At 35.0% G+C, this 23,491-nt stretch overlaps 1 long non-coding RNA gene across 3 annotated transcripts; it reads left to right on the forward strand.

The window, feature by feature from the left end:
• Positions 1–2,130: 2,130 nt before the first annotated feature.
• LOC120092076 (uncharacterized) lies at positions 2,131–23,135 on the forward strand. 3 transcript variants are annotated; one of them, XR_016524526.1, is made up of 3 exons: positions 2,170–2,638; positions 3,188–3,265; positions 10,180–10,536. It is a non-coding gene; the product is annotated as an uncharacterized LOC120092076 (long non-coding RNA). The 3 variants fall into 3 exon arrangements; XR_016524522.1 differs by lacking the exon at positions 10,180–10,536 and adding an exon at positions 22,452–23,135 and having other exon boundaries at positions 2,171–2,638; XR_005485911.2 differs by lacking the exon at positions 10,180–10,536 and having other exon boundaries at positions 2,131–2,638; positions 3,188–3,572.
• Positions 23,136–23,491: the final 356 nt, after the last annotated feature.

A 23,491-nucleotide genomic window follows, 5' to 3' on the forward strand; every position in this document is an offset into this window, starting at 1 on the left:
CAATGTTGCAATGCTACCCCCAAGCATTGCAATGCTTCGAAGACTCAAGAATGCTAGTGTTGCAACGCACTCCAACGTTGAAGTCTGACGTTGTAACATAGAAGCATCAACGTTGCACGCTGTGAAGTTTGATGCGAACCACTCAACATGCGCGGCGAAGCCGAGCATTGCAACACTCTCCCTAGCGTTGTGACATTGCGGCTGGCCTATAAAAGGAACCCTTAGGGTTCAGCCAAAATCATCTCATCTTCTACCTTCTACTATCGATTTTGGGCATTTTAATCTCTTTTCTAGCTCTGTTTTTATTGCTTTTTCTTTTAGTCTTGTAATAAGTTCTTCCTTTTTCCAATCGTGTTGATTTTCGACATGTTTCGTGGCTAAAGAGTAAACTTAGCTTGCATTAGTTAGTTTAATTTTATTCCAATGTAATTCTTGAGACTTCTTTTGTAATTTCATGAGTATTATTTTGACTTTGGGATTTGTTTATTTTCAGTTTTCATGTATGAGATAATCTAACAAATTAACTATGCAAGTTTAATTGACTCCTTTGATTGGCCCTAATTTGTATTCATTAGGTAGTCTCATCTAGAAGCCAAAGTTAAGTCAGTTTGTTGTGTTATTTTAGGGATTCCATTTAGCAAGCATTTATAAATTTTGTTCAATCAATCGGTTAGACAATGAAGACCAATTAATTGGCTTAGTATCACCCTAAAGCTTAAAGTTGTTAGTTAATTGATTTGTTAAGGGTCCTCGCTCTTTTTTCTTTTTTAATAATCTCACACATATTTTGAGTAGTCCATGATAGAATTATTGAGAAATGAATTAAATTACAATTGCCTAAGCTAAGTGTTCGTTTGATCGATAATTTTCACAATTGTTACATTGCATTACTTTTTGTTTTCAAAAATTATTTTAAACAATTCTCACAACACCCCCCCCCCCCCCCCCCCCCCCACCTCGCGGTTACTTCCTACAAGTTTCAACTTTTTAGGAATCCATATTAGACTCTATGTGGTTCGACCTCAGACTTGCTACTTGTGCTACTAGTTAGTATAAAGGATTTGTTCGATGATTTATAAATTTTATTTGTGTAGCAAGGGTTTGGAAGCGACACCAGAATTTCCGCTATCACTCCAACAAGAAAAAGTTCATCAGAGGTTTGACCTCTAGAAATAAATTTGTGACTTCCTCTTCATCTGGTGTGAAGAAGTGGAAAAAGAAGAAAGGTGGAAAGGGGAACAAAGCCACTACTACTGTTGTTGCTCGAAAGGGCAAGAAGGTCAAAGTTGCAAAAGAAACCTGTTATCATCGCTGGCATTGGAAAATGAATTGCTCAAAATATTTGATAGAGAAAAAGATGAAAAAAGAAGGTAAATATGATGTACTAATTTTGAAAACATGTTTGGTGAAAAATAATAATTGTACCTGGATACTTGATTCATGAGCCACTAACCATGTTTGCACTTCTTTGTGGGAAACTACTTCCTGGAAATAGTTGGTAGCTGGAGAGATGACTCTACGAGTTGGAATAGGAGATGTTGTCTCGGCTGTTTTAGTTGGGAGTTTGAAGTTGTTTTTTGAATTAAATTTTATGTCGTTAGACAATATTTACTATGTTTCTAATTTTAAAAGGAATTTGATTTCAATTTCATGTTTGTTAGAGCACCATTTTAATGTATGTTTTACAACAAACAAAAGCAACTTATATGTACTAAGGTCATTAGTATCTAAAATTCTCCACAATATTGAAATGTTCAATACTGCAACCACTAAAACTAAGAAAAGAAAATTTTCTCCTAAAGATAATGCTCATCTTTGGCATCTAAGACTAGGTCACATTAATTTCAAATCGATTGAGAGGTTGGTTAAGAATGGACTTCTAACGAGTTAGAGAAAAATTCTTTACCTGTATGTGAATTTTGTCTAGAAGAAAAAAAATGACAAAATAACATTTGACTACAAAAGGTTATAGAACCAAAGAACCGTTGAAGCTTATGTCACTACAAAAAATCTTAATTTCCATATACCACTACAACAAATCTTATTTTCCATAACATTGAGTTATAGCATTAAGGTTATGCAAGCTACTAAAAAAACGTACTTCAGTTGAAAATTAAAAGAAAAAAATCATGCTAAATTGAAAAATAATAACCTCATCTTATGAAAAGGGATTCACACCCATTTTCTTCCCAAAATTTTAGTTCCTTCAAAAATTAATTTCACATCTTCGTCCAAAAATTTCGGCTCTCTCTCTCACAAATCAATTTTGGAGTTCTAATTTCTTCATCCCAACAAATTCTAGTTTCGTTCCCTCTTGCTTCTCCTTCTTCTTCTCCTCCTTCGCCTCTTCTTCTCCTCATTCTCTTCTTCTTCCCTTCCTTCTCCTTCTCGTCCTCATCCTCTTCTTCTCTTCTCCTCGCCCACCTCCTCCACCTTCTTCTTCTTCTTCATACAACACTGAATGTGAAGAATAAAGGCATTTGAGTCCCATATGATACAACTCCAAATGTGAAAAACAGAGTAGAGATTTCGAGAAGATCTGAGCTTAAACGGAGAACTAGTAATAAATTCAAGGATTACACGAACAGATAAGTGTTGCGACGTTGGGAGGTAGCGGTGACTACAATGAAAGTCGAAGGTAAAGAAAACCCTAAACATAATAAGGTTGTGATACGTTGTTGCTTTTGTATTATCTATGAAATTAATTGTCTACTTTACAAGGATAATTAAAATGGAGTTTAATAATAATAGAAAGATCAAAATAAGGAAAGTCAATTCAACCCTAATTTGTAGATCAAAATTGTAAATTATAACTCATTAGGAATTGTCTACATTTCAAGTTATCAGGGGCATGTAGTTCATTATTTTGTTCAGTAGGTTGCTCACCATGTCTTTGGTGTTAACAACATTATCAAATTGGTGGAGGTACCCTCTTAATCCCTATTTTTTTATCTCATATCTAAGTACTCAACCCCATCTTTTACTTTTTCAAACATTTTTCCAGATTCTAAAAACCCCCCTCTGATTTTCCAGGAAAAAGTTGAGGTTACAACTTTTTTTATGATGGGGTTTTCTTCTCTTGTGATTTTACCCAGAAAAAATTTCTACCCACCTTCATTTCTCTCTTTCTCTGTTAAAAAAAGTTGTTGAAATTTCTCTAGCTTCTCATTCTTTCTGTTATTGGCAGATCATTCATGGTTTGTTCGAGGTTCAAGAGCTTGATCTGATTTTATCTTCCCGATTGAGCATAAAACATCTTTTACAGGTTTGTGTTTTAGCTTAATGGTAGAGATTAACGACCTAAATTTCTTGGTGTCTTCATGCTTTTTGGGAGATGACTTATTCTTAATTCGTATGAGTTTGTTCTGTTAGCTCATTTAGTCCATGTAGCCCTTTCTGATGTTAAATTTTGACCAAGTTTTTGTGTCTGATGAGGAAAATTAATGATTTTGTTGGTAATTTAGTTCAATTTCTACATAGTATTGTTTGATTTTTTCTGGTGTAGAGAGTGGAAATACTAATGGATTTAGTTCCCATTTGGGTTATAAAGGTTTAGTTTAGTTTTTTGTTTTAGATTTATGTAGTTTCAAATGTTAATGTGGTATGTAACACTTATGTTTTATGCTACATGTACCAAATTTGATTCTAAAAATGAGTGAATTCAGATTTTGTTAAATGCAATATGAAAACTATAGTGAGTCAGAATATGTACTACCACGGGACAGTCAAATACTCCCTCACTAAAGCAGGACAATCTTGACTAAATACTATCTCCAGAATAACTCATATTTCAATGTCATTTAGCTACCGTTTTTTGTCAGAACTTACTAACACTTTAGTAATTTCGTAAGTGTAACCCTCCATTTTCAGACCTCAGAGGTCGGCCCTAACGATGCTACCGAATTGGAAAGTCAAGGTTGGAAAATGACCTAAGAAGTCCTATCCATTTTTGGAGTTTGAGTTGTTCTGAATCTCATGTTATAATCCTCCGAGGGGATAGCCGTCGTTAAACGACTAGCAAGGCCGACTTAAAGACGATAAACAGGCGCAACATAGGAATCTCATGGTCTAAACAAATGGAAGAGACCGCAGGATGTGTTGACACATATCCTTCACCCACTTACTATGAACTACTTCCCCCATTCACCTTGATGTTGACCCCATGCAAACACTTTTCGAATGGAGCAGTCGAGGTTCATAATCGACACGAAGCGTTATACAGATCTCACGACGTGAACTTTCTAGGGACGTAAGAGTTTAAATTTATATATCGTATATTTAATTTTACATTGGACAACTTCCCTTTATTTACCTAATCTTGATTCATGCCAACACTTTCCGAATGGAGTAGTCAAGGTTCATAATCGACACGAAGCAAAGTATGAATCTCGATGTTAACTCTTAGGACATGAGATTTAAAATCAAAACATCACATTTGATTTTATTGTGAATAACTTCCCCCATTCACTTGATCTTGGTTCACGCCAACACTTTATGAATGGAGCAATCAAGGTTCATAATTCTTGATGTGAACTCTTAGGGATGCGAGAGCTAAAAATAATATATTGTTGTAATACAGAACTCTTTCTTTTATTTTTTGTGATGATTTTACAAGAGGGAGCATTCCTTATATATATAACTATGATAGCTAATTATGGAAAACCTTATAACAGTAAAAAAATGTACATATGGTATGAATAAAAATAAATCCAAATTACAGGGAATAAAATCATATGAACAAGGTAAGAGGAGGTTTTCCATATTCAACACTCCCCCTCAAGCTGGGTAATATATGTTGATTAAGTCCAGCTTGGTTTTTAAGACTTCAAACATATTCTTGAATACGACCTTTGTTAGTATGTCAGCAATTTGCCTCTTGGAAGGTATGTAGTTGAGTGAGATGCTTTTGTTTTCAAGTTTTTCTTTAATATATTGTCGATCAATGTCCACATGTTTTATGCAATCATGATGGACTGGCCCTTTGGCGATACTCATAGTAGCTTGATTATCACAGTGTACCTCCATTAGTTCTTCTGGTTTGATTTTAGGTTCAGATAGAATGCTTTTGAGCCACATTCCTTCATATATTCCTTAAGCTAGAGCTCTTAGTTCTGCTTCAACACTGCTTTTGAATACTACAGGTTGTTTCTTGCCTCGCCAGGTGACTAAATTTCCCCAAGCAAAGGTGTAATATCTTGAAGTTGATCTTCTGTCTATTTTTTAGCTTGCCCAATCGACATCGGTGAAGATTTCGATGTTTCTTCTCTTAGATTTCTTGAAGTATAATCCCGCTCGTGGAGTTCCTTTCAAGTACCTAAGTATTCTGTATACAGCTTGCATATTATCTTCTATTGGTCTATTCATAAATTGACTTACAAAGCTAATTGAAAAACAGATATCAAGTCTTGTGTGAGTTAGGTAAATCAATTTTCCAACTAGCCTTTGATACTGATCTTTGTTAACCATTTTTTGATTGTTTTCTTTGATTATGTGATTGTTTGTGTCAATTGGAGTATTAGCGGGCTTGCATCTAAGCATTCCAGTTTCCTTTAACAGGTCAAGGATATATTTTCTTTGAGAAATGCTCAAGCCTGTTTTTTAGGGGGCCACTTCCATTCCTAGGAAGTATTTAAGGTTGCCTAAGTCATTTACTTTGAATTCCTTGGCTAAGAGAAGTTTTAGATTTCTTATTTCTTCTTCATGGTCTCATGTAAGGATAATGTCATCTATATAGATAATGATAATTTCTATTTTACCCGTGCAAGAATGTTTGATGAAGAAAGTATGGTCAGATTGACATTGTAAGTACCCGTTTTCCTTTAACACTCTTGAATTTATCAAACCACGCCGTAGGGGATTGTTTTAGGCCATATAAGGATTTTTTTAGCTTGCATACCTTATTTATGGTTTAAGTAGGTTCTATACCAGCCAGTATATCCATATACACTTCTTCTTCTAAGTCTCCATTAAGGAAGACATTCTTTATGTCTAATTGGTGAAGAATCCAATCATTATTCACAGCTAGAGAAAACAGAACAAGGATAGTATTTAATTTTTTCACTGGGGCAAATGTTTCTTGATAGTCAATGCCATAGGATTGGGTGAATCCATTGGCGACGAGTCTAGCTTTGAACCTATCTATTTCTCCATTAGCTTTGTACTTGATGGTGAAGATTCATTTGCATCCTACTGTTTTCTTTCCTAGAGGTAGGTCTGTTATTTCCCATGTGTTGTTCTTTTCCAAGGCCTTTATTTCGTCTAATACAGCTTGCTTTCAATTAATGTCCTTGAGGGCTTCATAGACATTGTTCGAAATGTAAACTTGGGGTAGTGTAGTTGTGAATGCTTTAAACTTAGGAGAGTGTTTTTTGTAGGACATGTAGTTTTGGATGGGATGCATCGAACAGGTTCTTACCCCTTTTCGTTTTGCAATAGGAAGATCAATGTCTTCAGCAAGTGTTTCTGCTGTGGAGTTGGAGACATGATTTTCCTGTATTTCGGTTGGGTTTTTACTGAGAACTGGTGCATGTTCAAGGGTGTTCTTCCTTCTAGTATAGACTATAGGATCTTTCCTACTTTCTGGTGGGCCTTGATTGGGAATATCTATTTCATGTATATAAGGAACACATGGAGTACTCTCTTCAATGAGATCTAGTTTTTTGTTTCCTTCGTTTTCTAGAAGTTTTTCGTTTTCTATGAGGGTTGAAGGTTCAGTAGTATCTTCCTTTTTGAAGTAAGGTTAGGTTTCAAAGAAGGTTACATCCATGGCTGTATAGAACCTTGTTGTAGTTGGTGAATAGCATTTGTATCCCTTTTGGCTTGGAGCATAACCGAGAAAGATGCATTTTATAGCCTTAGGATTTAACTTACTCCTATTGGATCTATGATCTTGGACAAAAACTATGCAACCAAATATTTTTAAAGGGACTTGAGAAAATAATCTATCATGTGGAAATACTTCCTTAAGTTTTTGTAAGGGAGTTTTGAAGCCTAATATTCGAGAGGGCATTCTATTAATAAGGTAGGTGGTTGTTAGAACTGCTTCTCCCTAAAAAAGTCGCGGTGTTAGTGTGACACATTAAAGCTCTAGATACTTCTAGGAGATGTCTGTTTTTTCTCTCCGTAATTCCATTTTGTTGGGGAGTGTTAGGATATGTACTTAGGTGGGCATGTAACGACCCGACTCCCTAGGACTTAAGTTAGGCCATTACTAAATACATGCATGCATGGAACTCAAACGACACTCGGTTATGGCGAAATAAATGCTAATTAAATAAGGTAAGTTCAAAAGTCTTTCATTAAATTCAAATACTAAAACAATAGTAGAGTACTCATAAATCATAAAGGACAATAAATAAGTCTGAAAAATAATTCTTAAAAGTAAGTTTTAAGCATAAAAAATAAAAGTTAAGAGGAACATGAAAATAACTTTAAATCTTATGAGCGGAAGCGTAAAAACTAGTCCCAGTGGCTCGATCATGAATTCCGTTTGTCCATTGCCGGTGCATCTCTACCCTTACCTGAAACAACAACATGAGAAAGAATGAGTATAAAATACTCAGTAAGTAACCCCACTACTGGTGTCAAGTTGGGCATCTATGTCCTCTAGATACCCACCTCTAGTGAAACATATAAATTGCTCTAGTCCTCATGGGACACATACATACATGAAAAATTGAGTTCTATTCTACTGTAGTTAAGTATGGCCACTATCTCTAGTAAGTCCCGTAGGTTAGGCTAGTTAACCTCAACATACGTAATTAATTTAGTATTAATGGATCCACTCTAGTACATCACTTTCATGCACTAATTCATGTAACAATCAAACATTTGAAATTTCATAATACACCATATAACTTACACACTTTCATAACAAATCACATCAATAAGCACATCAACAATATGCTCCAAATTTCACCTAACTTTAAGAAATTTCCGTAGTAGTGCCGTTTAATTCATAATTTAGGGTCATGTCCAATCGTCCTTTTAATATATTTCATAAAATTCTAAATCATGCTTATACATTAACATGTTTCAGTCATATTATCACATGTTCATATATCTTATCTAAACGGTCTATTAAATCTCAGAACAGTCAAAATTATCCTTGTTACCAGTCTTACAATCCTCAACATCAACAGATTATATACAAGCATATAGAATCACATACCATCTCATGCTAGCATTCAAGTGCACATGTGCATAAATAAATAATTCAGATCTCGTAACAGAACATACTTTAATCATGTTATACTATCAATCTTTCATGCTGTCATTCTGCCATAACCTTCATTTAACGTCCTAGCATACATCTAATGCCTGGTCCGTGGGAAGTTCAGTAGTAAGATTACTTACCTTGATATTAGGTCGAACCAAAAAGCAATTGAATCTTTCTGAAATTCTTGAATCCTTAATCAAGCCTAAACATAAACCAAGCTTTAAAATTAATAGTTAAGGCCAAATTCCAAACACCCAAATATTAAAAAATATTTCTAGATAACCTTACCTAAGGTGTGGTCCAATTCGAATTCACCTTCCAAACCTCCAATTTTAAGTCCAAATAATTAGCAAACCAAACTCTTCTTCATCTTAAATGAAATTCTTGAATCAACCCCCAAAACTCGTTAAAACATCAACCCCCAAAACTCGCTAAAAAAAACTCCAACTTCACTGAACAACACCTCAATAACTTCACAAACCAAATCGATAGATCCAGTGACGGCAAAAGCGAACGACGCTTAAGCAGTGGTGGACGGAGGTCATAAAGAAAAAACTGACGCAGTGCTTTGGGCGGCGTCGGACGGGCTCACGAACATAAGGAAGAAAAGGGAGGGTGGGGTTTAACTTTTTTTTTTTTAAAAAAAAACAACAATAATAATAATAAGACAAAAAAAGGAAGTAAATATTTAATTCCTTTCCATTTTATACTATTAAAATCCTTTTCGTTTCAAAAGAAAATTAATTCCTGCCATTAATTTTCAATTTGAATTTCAAATTGAATAATTTCACGCCAACAATTAAATTTTCGCACTTACACTTGAAGTCCAAAATTCCAAAAATGCTCTCCAACTAATAACAATTATTGAAATTCCAAATAATAAAGTTATTGAAATTATATTATTACTAAAAAAATGTGTGGGGTGTTACAGGGCAATACCTTTTTCGTTTAGAAAATTTTCAAGGAAGTGTTAAAATAATCCTTAGCATTGTCAGTGTGAAGGATTTGGATTTTTGTGTTAAAAAGTTTAAGAATCATGGCAAACAGATTCTAGAATATAGAAGTAACTTCAGATTTTTCTTTCATTAAAAACACTCATGTAAGTCTAGTGTGATCATCGATAAATGAAACAAACCATTTAGCTTCTGTTACATTCTGAACTCTACTAGGTCCCCAAATATCACTATGTATCATAGAAAAGGGATAAGAGGGTTTATATGTGCTTATCGGATATGAGGATCGAGCCAACTTTGCCATTTCACAAGACTCACATTGAAACACCTTAGAACTTTTATTGAAAATATCTGGAAACATTCGTTTCAAATATAGAAAATTGGGATGTCTTAGATGATTATACCATAACATTATTGTACTATCATAATTTTCTTTAGAAACAACAAAAGTAGATATACTAACATAATTATCTTTAGAGACAACAAAACTAGATGTACTAGTTGTACTATCATAATAGACTTTAGAAATAAAAAAAAGATTTGCTAAGACCTAACTCCTTGACTTGTGGCTTAAGAGCATTTAGTATGTAGAGACCCGAGGTTTCCTTAGCATTGCCAATCATCCTCCCCGAATTCAAATCCTGAAATATGCAATTATGTGAGTAGAAAGTTGCACTGCAGTTTTTCATAAACGTTGGTTTGCTTATGGAAAGAAGATTGAATTTAAGATTTGGGATATGCAACACATTCTCTAATACTAGATCTTTAGATACAAACACATTGCCAATTCCCATTACTTTAGAATAAATACCATCAGCAATATTTGCAATAATTTGACTGTTACAGTGTGTGTAGTTAGTTAAAAGTGAGATGTCACCTATCATATGATCTGATGCACCTGAGTCAATAATCCAAGTACTACAATTTTCTTTGGTTGCATTAAGGGCCCAAAGAAAGTTACCTAATTGTGCCAATTTGCTACGCTGGTTTCTGATGTTTTTTTTGTAGGTTTCTGTTGGCCGAATAGTTTTTGGAGAAGGTCCAACAGCTCCTTAGTAAACACATTATATTCGGGGTTGAAGTTACCTTCTGATGATGTACTTGCTTGATAGGCCTTTCCACGTCTGTTTCCTGTACCTTTGTTGGGCTTCCAATCTGAAGGTTTTCCATGAATATCCAAACACACTTCTTTAATATGTCCTAGTTTTTTACAGTGTTCACACCATGGTCTTGGTTTTTGTTGTCGATTCTCAGTTCCTGTGAAATTCTGGTTTCGATTGTAACAGTTATCATGAGTATTTATACATACCTCATTATTAAGGTTTTAAGCAAGTAAGGTTGATCCTTTAGATTCTGAACTGGCAATCACTCCTAACATTAGTTTCTTCCTACTTTCTTCTCTTCTTACTTCTGCAAAAACTTCTCTGATGTTAGGTAATTGCTTAATAGCTAAGATTCTACCACGTACCTTATCGAGTTCTTTATTAAGGCCAAGCAGAAATTTGAACACTCGTTTCTTTTCAACTATCTTTTTTAATGTAGCTTCATCTGCAGTACATTCCCACTTATGGCTTTCAAATACGTCCAGTTGTTGCCAAAGTCGAGATAGTTGAGTAAAATAGTGAGTGACTTACATATTCCCTTGCCGTATTTCATGAATTTTGCCTTCAATTTCAAATGGCTCTGCAGTATCTTTTTGGTCAAAATAAGTTTCACGAGCTGCTTTCCAAATTTTGCATACAGTTGAGAAGAGTAAAACACCTTCACCAATCTTTGTCATCATGGAGTTGATTAGCCATGACATAACCATATTATTTTCCGTTTTCCATGTTTTGTATATTTGATCAGCTTGGTCTGGGATAGGATTTTTGCTTGACAGGTAATCTTCCTTTCCTTTTCCACATATGAACATCATAACTGATTATGACCAATGTAGGTAATTCCTTCCATTTAATTTGTGATTAGTAATTGGAAGTACGGTCCCTTCAGTATTGTTAGAATTTATGGATGCCATAAAAAATTGTTGATTGGCAAAACAATTAATTAAAAAGGAAATAGGAAAAGGAAAAAAAAACACAATAAAAAACTGATCAAAAACTCGTCCAGACCCGACTCCATACCCGCGATTTCACTCGATCCGACCCACAAGTCACAGACCCAATTCGACCCGATTCCATTTACTCCCAGATGCGTAACTTAACACGATCTGACCCACAAGGCACAGACTTGGCATGACCCGACTTCGTTTACTCCCAAACCCGCAACTTGACCCTCGAGGATCTGTCGATGACTTCCGTAGTTTCATTTTACACCCACGATTTGCGACTATTCACGACCAGAGGTGAGATTTTTGGGAATCGGCACCCACGGTCGATGACTTCTGGTTGATGAACGTGTTCTTGGTCGTCGGTCGAAGACTGTGTTTTGGCTGTGGATGCTTCGGATTAGTTGTGATCCATTAGTTCGATGCGATTTGATGCATTTTTCTTCAGACATGAAGCTTCTCGCAAGGAATCAATGGAGGTTTCTTCTGGGGCATTGTTTCTAGCAACTAGGTATGTTTGAGATTTTCTGTTTTCTTTTCTAGGGTTTCGGACGTTAAACCTATAGAAAAGATTCATAGAGTTGGCTTTGACACCATGTTATAATACAGAACTCTTTCTTTTAATTCTTGTGATGATTAGCATCCCTTATATATACAACTATGATAGCTAATTATGGAAAACCTTATAACAGTCAAAAAATGTACATATGGTAAGAATAAAAATAAACCAAATTACAGGGAATAAAATCATATGGACAAGGTAAAAGGAGGTTTTCCATATTCAACACGTATTGTATACATTATTAATTTCTCATTGAAGCATTCTATTAGGATACTGATTCTTGAAATTCTTTATTAGCGTAACGAGTGGTTCAATCTCTCGGAATATGAACTAAACGATGAACAACTCTTTATTAAACGATAAAGGACAAACAAGACTAATTGGTTACTTACAGTAGTTACTCGAGCACTTTCTAATTTACTAAACGATCGCTAAAAGTTCTACACGATCGCTCAGTATTACTAAATGGTTGCTTATTAAATCCTCCGCGATCGCTCACAAACTCCTATACGATCGCTTACAAACTATTACACGATCACTTACCAGTTACTATACGATCGTCTATCAATTGTTATACGATCATCTACCAAATGCTACCCGATCGCTGAGCTCTCTACACGATCGCCTAGTAGAAATAAACGATAAGCGGCACACTATGATGGCTTCTCCACGATAGAATCTTCCGAACTCCCACTCTCGAGAGCTCCTCTTCCTCATTTCTGATATTCAGAATTCACTCCCTTCCCTTGTATTTTCTTCCTCCTTTTTAAACCTCAACTTCTCCCAACAACCTTGACAATAACTCTTAACCGATTCAACTGCCGACTTCCTCTTTTCTCTTTTATTCTTTTGTTTTGATATTGCCACATAATTGGAGTCCTATTATTACCTCCGCCATCCACTTTTACCTTCTTCTTAAGGTAAAGTTCTATTAGTCCAGCTACATTTTTTATAATCTTCTTCATTTTCTCTTGAGTCACCTTCCAATGTTTCTTACGTACTCGCATAGCCTCATCCCATATCCTCATCGTACATTTCAGACTATCCCCTACCTCAGTCAGACTTGGATTCTCTTGCAGAGTAATCTTCCGACCCTCACGAACAAATGATATTGTTAGGTTCTGCCAATCAACCTCTGTTTTCCCCAAAGTGTAGCCATTGCGTCCCCAAAATCATATCAACACCTTCCAACTCCAATGGAATGAAACTGTCACACACTCTCCAATCTCCCAGCCTCATTTCCACATTTTTACATACTCCCTTGCCTCGTAGAGTAGGACCAGATCCCAAAACTATTCTATAATTGGTCGTGGTTGTAAAGATACACTTTGTTCAATGAAAAAAATAGTGTTATTTAATTCTGACATTTACTCATATCCAATAAACAAGCTCCTTGGTTATCTTATGTAAACTTAAGTATGTATATGTGATATACAAGTGAATCATGCCTTAAGTGAACCTAAATCAGTCTATAGTATAAGGATTAAAGTAGAATACCTGATCCTGGTGACATTACAGATACGACCCGCTTTGTAGAGGTTTGCAAGTGTTGTAAACTACTACGATGGTAGATCCTTACCATTCATGTGAAGACGTGGAGCAGGGGTGTCCTATACAAAGGGTTTGTATAACACCAGGACTACGAGATGACTAGACTCTGTATATAACGTCGTTGATACTAAAGACTTACATCTCACCTAAACGACCATAGATGACACAACCTCAATCATGAGTGTTTTGGGAACTCCGACCTTTGAGGGCGGTCCTTTGATTAGTATGGGTGAGAGTGGCCAGATTGCCAACTCAACATGCCTACCTTTTTTAGGACTTGTTCGATCTGGGAGATTTCAACTCAATCCACAATATGGAATTCACTCCTTTCCCGAAGCAGGGATAAGTAGAGAGATTTCTCCCTTAAGGGCTGATTCTTGGGCTTGAACATAGTGGCCACACCTCTCTTTGGAAGAGAAGACTCAGTCATAGTAGGACTATGACTTATATTCATTAGATGGATCAGTGGTACTTAAGGAGACAGATGTAACTACGAGGGCATAATGGTTATTGGCCCAGCTGTACTTATGAGCGATCTGTGAAGGGTTGTCGCACTAGTGATTGGTTAAGATGAACACATAATATATCTGTAGTAAGAAGAGTTCAGCTGTCGATCTTTAGTGGAGTGCCTGGCAGTTAATGGATGGTGGATCTCGTGACTAAAGAGTTTAGTCAGTTATTCACGTACGGTTGGAGCTTCGGAGCTACAGGTCCATGAGGTCCCCTTAGTAGCTTGGATTCTGTTGAGGATCAGTTCTTGATGTTGATTTGAAATGTTCAAATTGACAAGAGCTATTTTAATTATATATGATATAATCGGTATGATGTATAAGATACTACTAGTGGAGGATTGATGTAAATGAGATTTATATTAAATACCATGAAATAGAAAAAGAACTATGGTTTATATGTTTCATGAGATGAAATATTAAAACTATAGATTATAAATATAGTATGATAAGTTGGTTATCATTTATATTTATAATAATATTAATTATTAGATAATTAATACTTTTTCTTTTAAATAACCAAAGTAGTGGGTGGTTATTTGATCATGGTAACCGTGAGTTTAAAAGGAAAATTGGTTTTCCTATTTGAAAAAGAAGTTTTTACAAACATTTGAAAAGGTTTTTGAGTTTTCTCTCGTGAAAAAGAAACTCACGAAGTCGTCAAATAAATTCAGATTTACTAAACGATGGATGGGCGAGCTAAACGATCGTGCAGAGTAGAGCTAAACGATCGTGCAATGTTTACTAAACAATTGCATAGCTTTGTTAGACGATCGCTGGCCTAAGGTAAACAATCGTGTAGTGTCTGTAAACGACAGACCGAGCTAAATGATAGAGCTAAACCATCGCATAGCTTTATCTAAACGATTGGACATCGGCCTATGTGATATGTTTCCGCCATCTCCTACTTGCCCAGTCGTGTACGCGATCGTTGTTTGAGGCTGCTGTTGTTCGGGCGTTCGTGCGCGATGGAGCGTGGAGACGATTCTGCCAATGTTTATACAGTTTTCCCTCTGTACATTTGAGATTCTTATGCTATGATTTCTAAATGATTTGCATAACCGCTTGTATTGAATTTGGAATAGTCTTGTTCTGCTGCTCAAGGAAATCTCGAGTTGTGTGTAGATCCACAATCTATCAATACCACTATCGATTCTCCTTTCATATCCCCCCTATTCCTCAATGTTCGTGAATTCTTCAATCCCACAGCTAAGTTCATGGACAGTTCAATAATAGATGAAATTTCCTTACTCAGTGTCAGCATACACAATTCTAACGTCTCTTCTCTTGCTTCGTCTTCTTCATGCAATTCTCACTCCTCTTCGGACGTCTGCACCACTAGCAATCTTAATTCTCTCGACTCTCGCCCTTTGCACTGATGTCCAACAGTGTATTTTTCATCGCACTGGAAACAGAGCCCTTTTTCTCTCTTCGACTAAAATTTAGCATTTGTTAATTTACTCGCCGAAATTTCTCTCCAGTTATCATTACTGGACGTTCCTCGCAAGGTGATGGTCTTCATCGAAAATGACTCTCCGGTCTTCTCTCCCTCTTTCAGATCATTTCTGCTTATTGATTTACTCACATTGTTAGTATTGGATTTTGAAGCGTTCGAATTGTGGAACTTACATCTATATGTTCGTGCTCGTCCGGCTTCGACCCACGCATTTTCTCTATCTTCAACACCCTATGCCAACGACATCATTTGCGCTAATCCAGTGGGTTCCCAACATTCAACTTTCGTCTTTATCCATGGCGTCAAACCATTCATGAATGTCTCCTGAAGAACTTCGTTCGGCAGATACGGCAACGACACTACTAACTTATCAAAAAGATTTCGATATGCCTCCACCATCGTTTCTTATTTTATAGCTAGGAATCTTCCACAGATCGATCCTTCTCTCAAAGATCGAAATCGCACAAGCATCATTTTCTTCAAGTCTTCCAAGTCTTTGAACGGCTCTCTGCCTTTCTTTAACTGGTACCAATCTAATGTTGCGCCGTCGAAACTCACAACCGCTACCGTCATCTTCTCAGATTCAATCAACTTATGGATTGGAAAATAGCGGCCTACTCTGAATAACCACGCGTCTGGATCACTTTCGCTAAACACTGGCATTACGACTTTCTTGAATTTGTTTCGTTTGCAAATCACATCTTCTTCGACGGCTTTCCCCAAACTATTTGCTTTGCACACATTATGGGTATTCGATCTTTTTAATTCTTTTGTCACTCTTGCCTTTCCTTTGGCCAGTTCCGTAACATGGGAAAAGAGCATTTGTTGATGTTTCTCTGTCTGCAATCCCAAATTCTCTACGCTCTTCACCAACAACGCCAAATTCTCCTCTATGGTTGGCAATTTCTGTATTTCGACTTTGAATCCAATAATCTTTTGTTCTAGTAATTCCAGTTTCTCTGCAAAACCTTTCTGAACCATGTTTGCCCAGGTGGTTGCTCTGATACCAATTTGTTAAGATACTGATTTTTTAAATTCTTTATTAGCGTAACGAGTGGTTCAATCTCTCGGAATAGGAACTAAACGATGAACAACTCTTTATTAAATGATAAAGGACAAACAAGACTAATCGATTGATTTCCAATTTACTAAACGATCGTTTACAAGTTCTACATGATCGCTCAGTATTACTAAACAGTCGCTTATTAAATCCTCCGCGATCGCTTATAAACTCTTATATGATAGCTTACAAAGTATTACACGATCGCTTACCAGTTATTATATGATCGCCTACCAATTGTTATACCATCGCCTACCAAATGCTATTTGATTACTGAGCTCTGCTACACGATCACTTAGTTCTGCTACACGATCGCCTAGTAGAAATAGACGATAAGTGCCACACTGCGATGGATTCTCCACGACAGCGTCTTCCGAACTCCCACTCTCGGGAGCTCCTCTTCCTCACTCCTGATATTCAGAATTCACTCCCCTCCCTTTCATTTTCTTCCATCATTTTAAACCTCAACTTCTCCTAACAACCTTGACAATAACTCTTAGCCGATTCAACTGCCGACTTCTTCTTTTCTCTTTTATTCTTTTTGTTTTGATATTGCCACATAATTGGAGTCCTATTACATTCTAATTAACTCCCACTGAAGTGTTCTATAACATATCGCATATGTTATTAAACTCCCACTGAAGTGTTCTATAACATATCGCATATGTTATTAAACTCCCACTGAAGTGTTCTATAACATATCGCATATGTTATTAAACTCCCACTGAAGGGTCCTATTATTTATTTGGGTATAATTTTACTCAAGTTTGTTTTGGCTAATTAAACAACCTAAGTCTAGGTGTTTATCCAATTATAACATTTATATTTGGATTTAACCCATAATGTCTAGGTGATAAACCATTTTTTAGACCTCACACCACTCACATTTTGTTGATAAAACTTGGTTAACAATGCTCAATTATTAAGCCCTAATCCCTAGGTAGAAGGTGTTCTGTAGACCGTCAACTTAAGTACCTCCAACCTTAGACAGAATTATATACCAGTTGAGTTTGTGACCAAATTTTACAAGATGTCAACCTATTTTAACTACTAAAATAGGTGGTCAACCTACGTGAGTATACAGCTTATCTTCATTATAGATTTTAAACGTCTAACCCAATTTTATAGCAAAAATTTTAGGTATGTTAAGCATCCACAACATACATCAAAGGCATTTAATATTTAATATAACATTTATATTTAAAACATGTAAAACCCTATACATGCATACTATATATTATAACACTTTATAACATACTTCTAATGCATGTAACATGCTTCCTATGATGGAATTTTAAATCTACATAGTACACTTTTATGCACATACAAGATTTATTTAATTATAACATACATCACATGCATAAATAATTAAACATAGACTAGTATAGTTTTAGTTTTGGCATTATCAAGAAAACAAAAACCTAATTATTACAAAAAAAACAGCAAAACCGGCTCCAAAAAGCTTTTGGATTGCTTAAACCACCTTGAACCGGACCCGAACCTCTCGAATCGGACCTCTAATACTCAAAATGGGCAAAACCGGGAAAAATCCATCAACTACCATTAAGCATCGATTATGCCATCAAGCCTCGAGTATTTCACTAAATACCAGTCGAGTTGCTCATCGAGTACCATTGAGTATGGTATCATGCATCGAGTATTTCACTAAATACCATCGAGTTGCATCGAGTACCATCAAGTATGGCACCGTGCATCGAGTTGCATCGCGTAGCATTGAGTATGGCATCGTGCATTCAGTATTTCATAAAATACCATCGAGTATAAGCATTGAGTACCATCGAGTATGGCATCATGCATCGAGTTATTTCATGAAATATCATCGAGTAAGCCATCGAGTATTCCATCGAGCATCAAGTATATGGTAGTGGTTGCAAAATCCAGTTCCTGCTGCTCGACCTTTTTCACTTCTTTCTTCCATTACATTCTAATTGCAACTCTAATGACTCAAATCGAATTAAAGACACTTAAACACACATTAAGGCCCATCAAACAAGAACCAATTACAAGAATTACAATATAATTGAAGAGAAAACAATGCCAAAACTCAAAAAAATCATATTAGCTCATCATTTTCATACAACTTATGGAAAACACCCACCAAAACTCAAATTAATGCTAATTGAGTGCTTAAATCACACTCTGATACCAATTGTTAGGATCTACTAGCATGAAATGGAAGCAAACAGAATCAATAAGTACTTTAATTACATTTAATTTGAGTTCTAAAAGCATGATTAAATAGAAATTTAAGAAAAGGGTTTCTTAGCAACATACCTTTGATAAGTTCTCCCAATTCCAAGCCGCTCTTCATGTGACTCCAACTCTAATTCAACAATGAATACCAAAAGATCTTCTCTAATATTCTCAGCCTTGAATTTGAGTGCTGGAACTTCAAATTTGAGTGAATTTGAGGGAAAAAAGAATTTGAAGGTGATGAATAAACTTTTCTGCAGAAACTAATTTCAGTAGCCAAAAACCTTACTTCTTCTCGCAAAAGGAAGAGTTTTTATTCAACTCTTTCATACAGGCATTTCTCGACCATCTGAATACCAGCACCAAGATGATGAAGATAATGGGTTAGGTGGTGATTCAAAGAGGAAACACCTTCTTTTGTGTAAAGTGTTGTGTTTCCACTTTCTCGATTTCAATTTTCAATTAATTCAAAATTAATCAAAATCAAAATCACAATTTCAAATTTTGAAATTTGAAATAAAATGAGAAATCAATTTAATATTAATTAAATATATCATAATTTAATATCAAATGTTAAATTAATCACACACCTAATTTTAAACATGAATTCTATTCATGTAAATAATATTTAAATATTATAAACTCTCCAATTTCGTTTAATTTCGATAAATTAAACATTAATTAATTATATCAAATATAATTATACAAACCCTAATTTGAATTTTGAACTATTCAAATTCAAACCCTAATTTCAATTTGAACATTTTCATACTAAAATTCAATTTGAACAATTCAAATTGATATCATTCCAAATTCACTCAATTTATGAATTCAAGGTGTTCATCTTTTACGAATTAGTAGAGTGACCTTATGGACCTACAGATCATGAGCTCCAACGATTTAAGGATAATCGGCTAAAGCTTTTTAGACCAAATTAATCAGTATTTGTTAACTATCAAATCACATCACTATAGCTTGATAGTTGCACTCTCCTCACTATAGATATGTTTGTGTCCACTTGATTTAATCGTAATTAGTAAGTCAACCCATCACAGGTTGTTCGTAATGATGACTAAGTCAATATGTTGTTTTACTCCCGATATTACATCTTGCTCCTTAAGTTTCACTGATCCTCTAATGAACATTTTGTTTGTAATCCAATCGCTAAACTAGGTCCCTCTCGAGCCAATGAGAGGGTAAGTCCCTTTGCTCAAGAGCTAGATTCAGTACTTAAGAGAACAACCTTTTCTCTATCCCTAAATCGGGTAGGCGTGAATTCTTTATTGCACACTATGTCCTCAACTATCTACCCGGTCTTACCCTTGAAATGGGAAGCTTATTGAACCGGTGCTGTTGAGACAACCCTCACCTATGCAAATCTAAGGATAATCCAGAATAAACAGGAGTTCATAGTTAGCTCAGGATTAAGATCGAGTTACCTAGGTCAACTAAGCGAAATAGTCGGTTTTAAACAGTAATCAACATTATAAAGTAAGAGTGACTTATTTCTTAGTCCGATCTTACACAAACTCATTGCATAAGACACCCCCACTCCTCGTGTCAATACATGAACGAATCAGGATCACTTCGTTTGTAGCACCTTTACAACAACTTGTAACAACTACAGAGTGAGCCACTTCAGATAGTGTTACCAGAACAAGACACCCAACCTTATTTGTGTACTATAGACCATTTTTGCTATTTACTCGAACTTGGTCCACTTTTATGTCTCTACATAAAGTTCAAGTATTCATATAATAGCCATGGATCTTAGTTTATTGGATTTAGACTTTATAAGTGCAATTTATAGATTCAATAACAACTTTATTGATGTAATGTCGAATAACATCTTTATTGATAACAGAATATGTTTAACTTTACAAACTGCGAGTTTTAGGACATACAACCCAACGGTGGGAGGATTGTAACCCAAACTACTCGTTGTTTGGGTTTAATAGAAACTCAAACCATCATATTATATGATAAAGTTGAGGATTCATCATCTTATAAGAAGGCAACGATTGATGTTGACAAAGATGAATGGATCAAAGCCATGGAGTCTATGTACTCCAATTCTTTCTGGGATCTTGTAGATCAACCTGATAGAATTAAACCCATAGATTGCAAATGAATCTACAAGAGAAAACTGGATGTAGATGAAAAGGTGCAAACCTTTAAGATTAGACTAGTAGCAAAGGGTTATACCTAGGTTGAGGGAGTGGATTATGAAGGAACTATCTCACCTGTTGCTATGATTAAGTCTATTCGGATTCTCTTATTTATTGTCACATATTATGACTATGAGATATAGAAAATGGATGTCAATACTGCCTTTTTTTAATAGTAATATTGACGAAACCATCTAGATGACCCAACCAGAGGGACTCATTGAATAAAGTCAAGAGTAAAAGGTTTGCAAACTTAATCTATCCATTTATGGATTGAAACAAGCATTGCGATCTTGGAATATAAGATTTGATGTTTCAGCCAAATCTTATGGCTTTGATCAAAATGTTGATGAGCCTTGTGTTTACAAGACGACCATCAACAATTCAGTAGCTTTTCTTGTGCTGTATGTGGATGATATCCTACTCAATAAGAATGATGTAGGTTACCTGATTACCTTTAAAGAATGGCTAACTGCTCAATTCCAAATGAAAGATTTAGGTGAAGCAAAATTTGTTCTAGGGATCCAAATTATAAGGGATCAAAAGAACAGATCACTAACCTTGTCTAAGGCATCCTATATTGACAAAGTGTTTGTCAGATATTCGATGCAAAATTCCAATAAGGGTTTGTTACTTTTCAAGTATTGAATTATCTTGTCTAAGGAAAAGTGTCCTAAGAAACCATAAAAGGTTGAGAAGATCAGACAAATTTCCTATGCATCTGCAATGGGTAGCCTTATGTATGCCATATTTTGTACTAGACCCGAAATCTGTCATGAAGTGTGAGTGGTCAGTAGATATCAATTCAATCCAAGATTTGATCACTGGACAACAGTTACAGTTATTCTCAAGTATCTTAGGAGAACGAGAAACTATATGTTTGTGTATGGTGCTAAGGATTTGATTCTTATATGATACACTGACTCTGATTTTCAGACTGATAAGGATTCAAGGAAATCCACATCAGAATCAATGTTCACTCTGAATAGAGGAGTTATAGTATCGCACAACATTAAGCAATGTTGTATTGCAGATTACACCATGGAGGTTGAGTATGTAGTTGCTAAAGAAGTTGTTTGGCTAAAAACATTTGTCACAGATTTGGAAGTTGTTCCAAATATTTCCGTGCCCATCACACTTTATTGTGATAACAGTAGTGCTATGACAAACTCCAAAGAGCCTCGTAACCACAAACGTAGAAAGCATATAGAGCGCAAGTATCATCTTATTAGAGAGATTGTGCAACAGGCAGATGTGCTCGTCATAAAGATTGTCTCGGAGCACAATATTGTTGATCCATTTACAAAGACTCTCACAGCTAAAGTTTTTTAGGGTCATCTAGAGGGTTTGGATCTATGAGATATGAGTTGTCTAAGCTAAGGCAAATGGGAGATTTTATTGTGTATATTATATGCTCTAGTTTATTGTATCGTATATTGATAATTTACTTTGCATTGTATATTGATACTTTACTTTCCGAATCGTCTTTTATTGTATTTTTTTATATATCTCACTAGCTTTAGATAAATGGGAGATTGTTGGGATTGATGTCCTAAATCTAGTGTATCTTATGGTTTGTAGTTTTGTTAACAAAAATTATTTATCTAATAAAATAAGAGGTACTTTATTTGACATTTAGACAACATTAATTCAATCCGATAAACTGAGATCCAAGGTTACATGATATCATTTGAATTGTATGTTGTTGACATATAGGTGGTTCATGTTCAAGTAATAACCTAAAAGGTCTGTAGTAAATGGATGAACAATGTGGCGCTACACCCTATCCAGTCCGATAAGGGTTTGGTCATAGTTGGACTATGACGTATTATTCATTATAGGGATCAATGGTACATAAGAAGTTTGATGTAACTACAAGGGAAAAATAGTAATTTTGCCCTTGCTGTACTTACGAGCACTTTGTGAAGGGTCATCGCACTGTTGACTGGTTATATCCAATGAACCCAGGAATATATATGAAGTGTGATGAGTGCAACTGTTGGTTTTTAATGGAGTGTTCGACAGTTAATGGATGTTGAATAATTTTATTAATGGTAATTTTATTAAAGGATTTTAATTAATTATTCAAGTACCATTGGGGCATCAATCAACAGGGCCATGAGGTTCTCTCTATAGCTCAATAGAGATTTATGATCATCAATTTTGGGTTAATTTAAATTGTTTAAATTAATTGAGAGAATTAATTATATGTGATATAATTAATTTTACTTAATTATATATGATATAATTGCTATAATGTATTTGATACATTATAATATAGAGTTTATTTGAGAGGAAATAAAATTTGACTATGATTCAAATATTAGTTATATAAATTGGATTCATATAATTGAATTTAATATAAATGAGATCTATATTAAATACCATTGATGAGAGAATTAAAACTATAGGTTCTATTGTATATGATATAATATTAAACCATAGATTATATATATATATATATATATATTATATATATATATATATATATATATTAATTATAAGTTAGTTATTATATATATATTTATTTATTAAAATTTATTTATTTATTATTTATTAATTTTAATTTTTTTAAATTTAGGGAGGGAAATAACTTCCCTCCCCTAATCTCTCTCAACTCATGTAACTAATTAGAGGTTACATGAAATTTTTTGGTGTGGTTTTCTTTTTTTACAAAAAAAAAAAAAAAAAAAAAAAAAAAAAACATAGATCGATTGAGTAGCATTCTATGCAATTTCCCCAAAAATTCTCCCTCT

Source organism: Benincasa hispida, chromosome 1 (assembly GCF_027475165.1).
Source record: "Benincasa hispida cultivar pf3 chromosome 1, pf3_genome.v1.1, whole genome shotgun sequence".
In the NCBI taxonomy this organism is placed as follows: domain Eukaryota; kingdom Viridiplantae; phylum Streptophyta; class Magnoliopsida; order Cucurbitales; family Cucurbitaceae; genus Benincasa; species Benincasa hispida.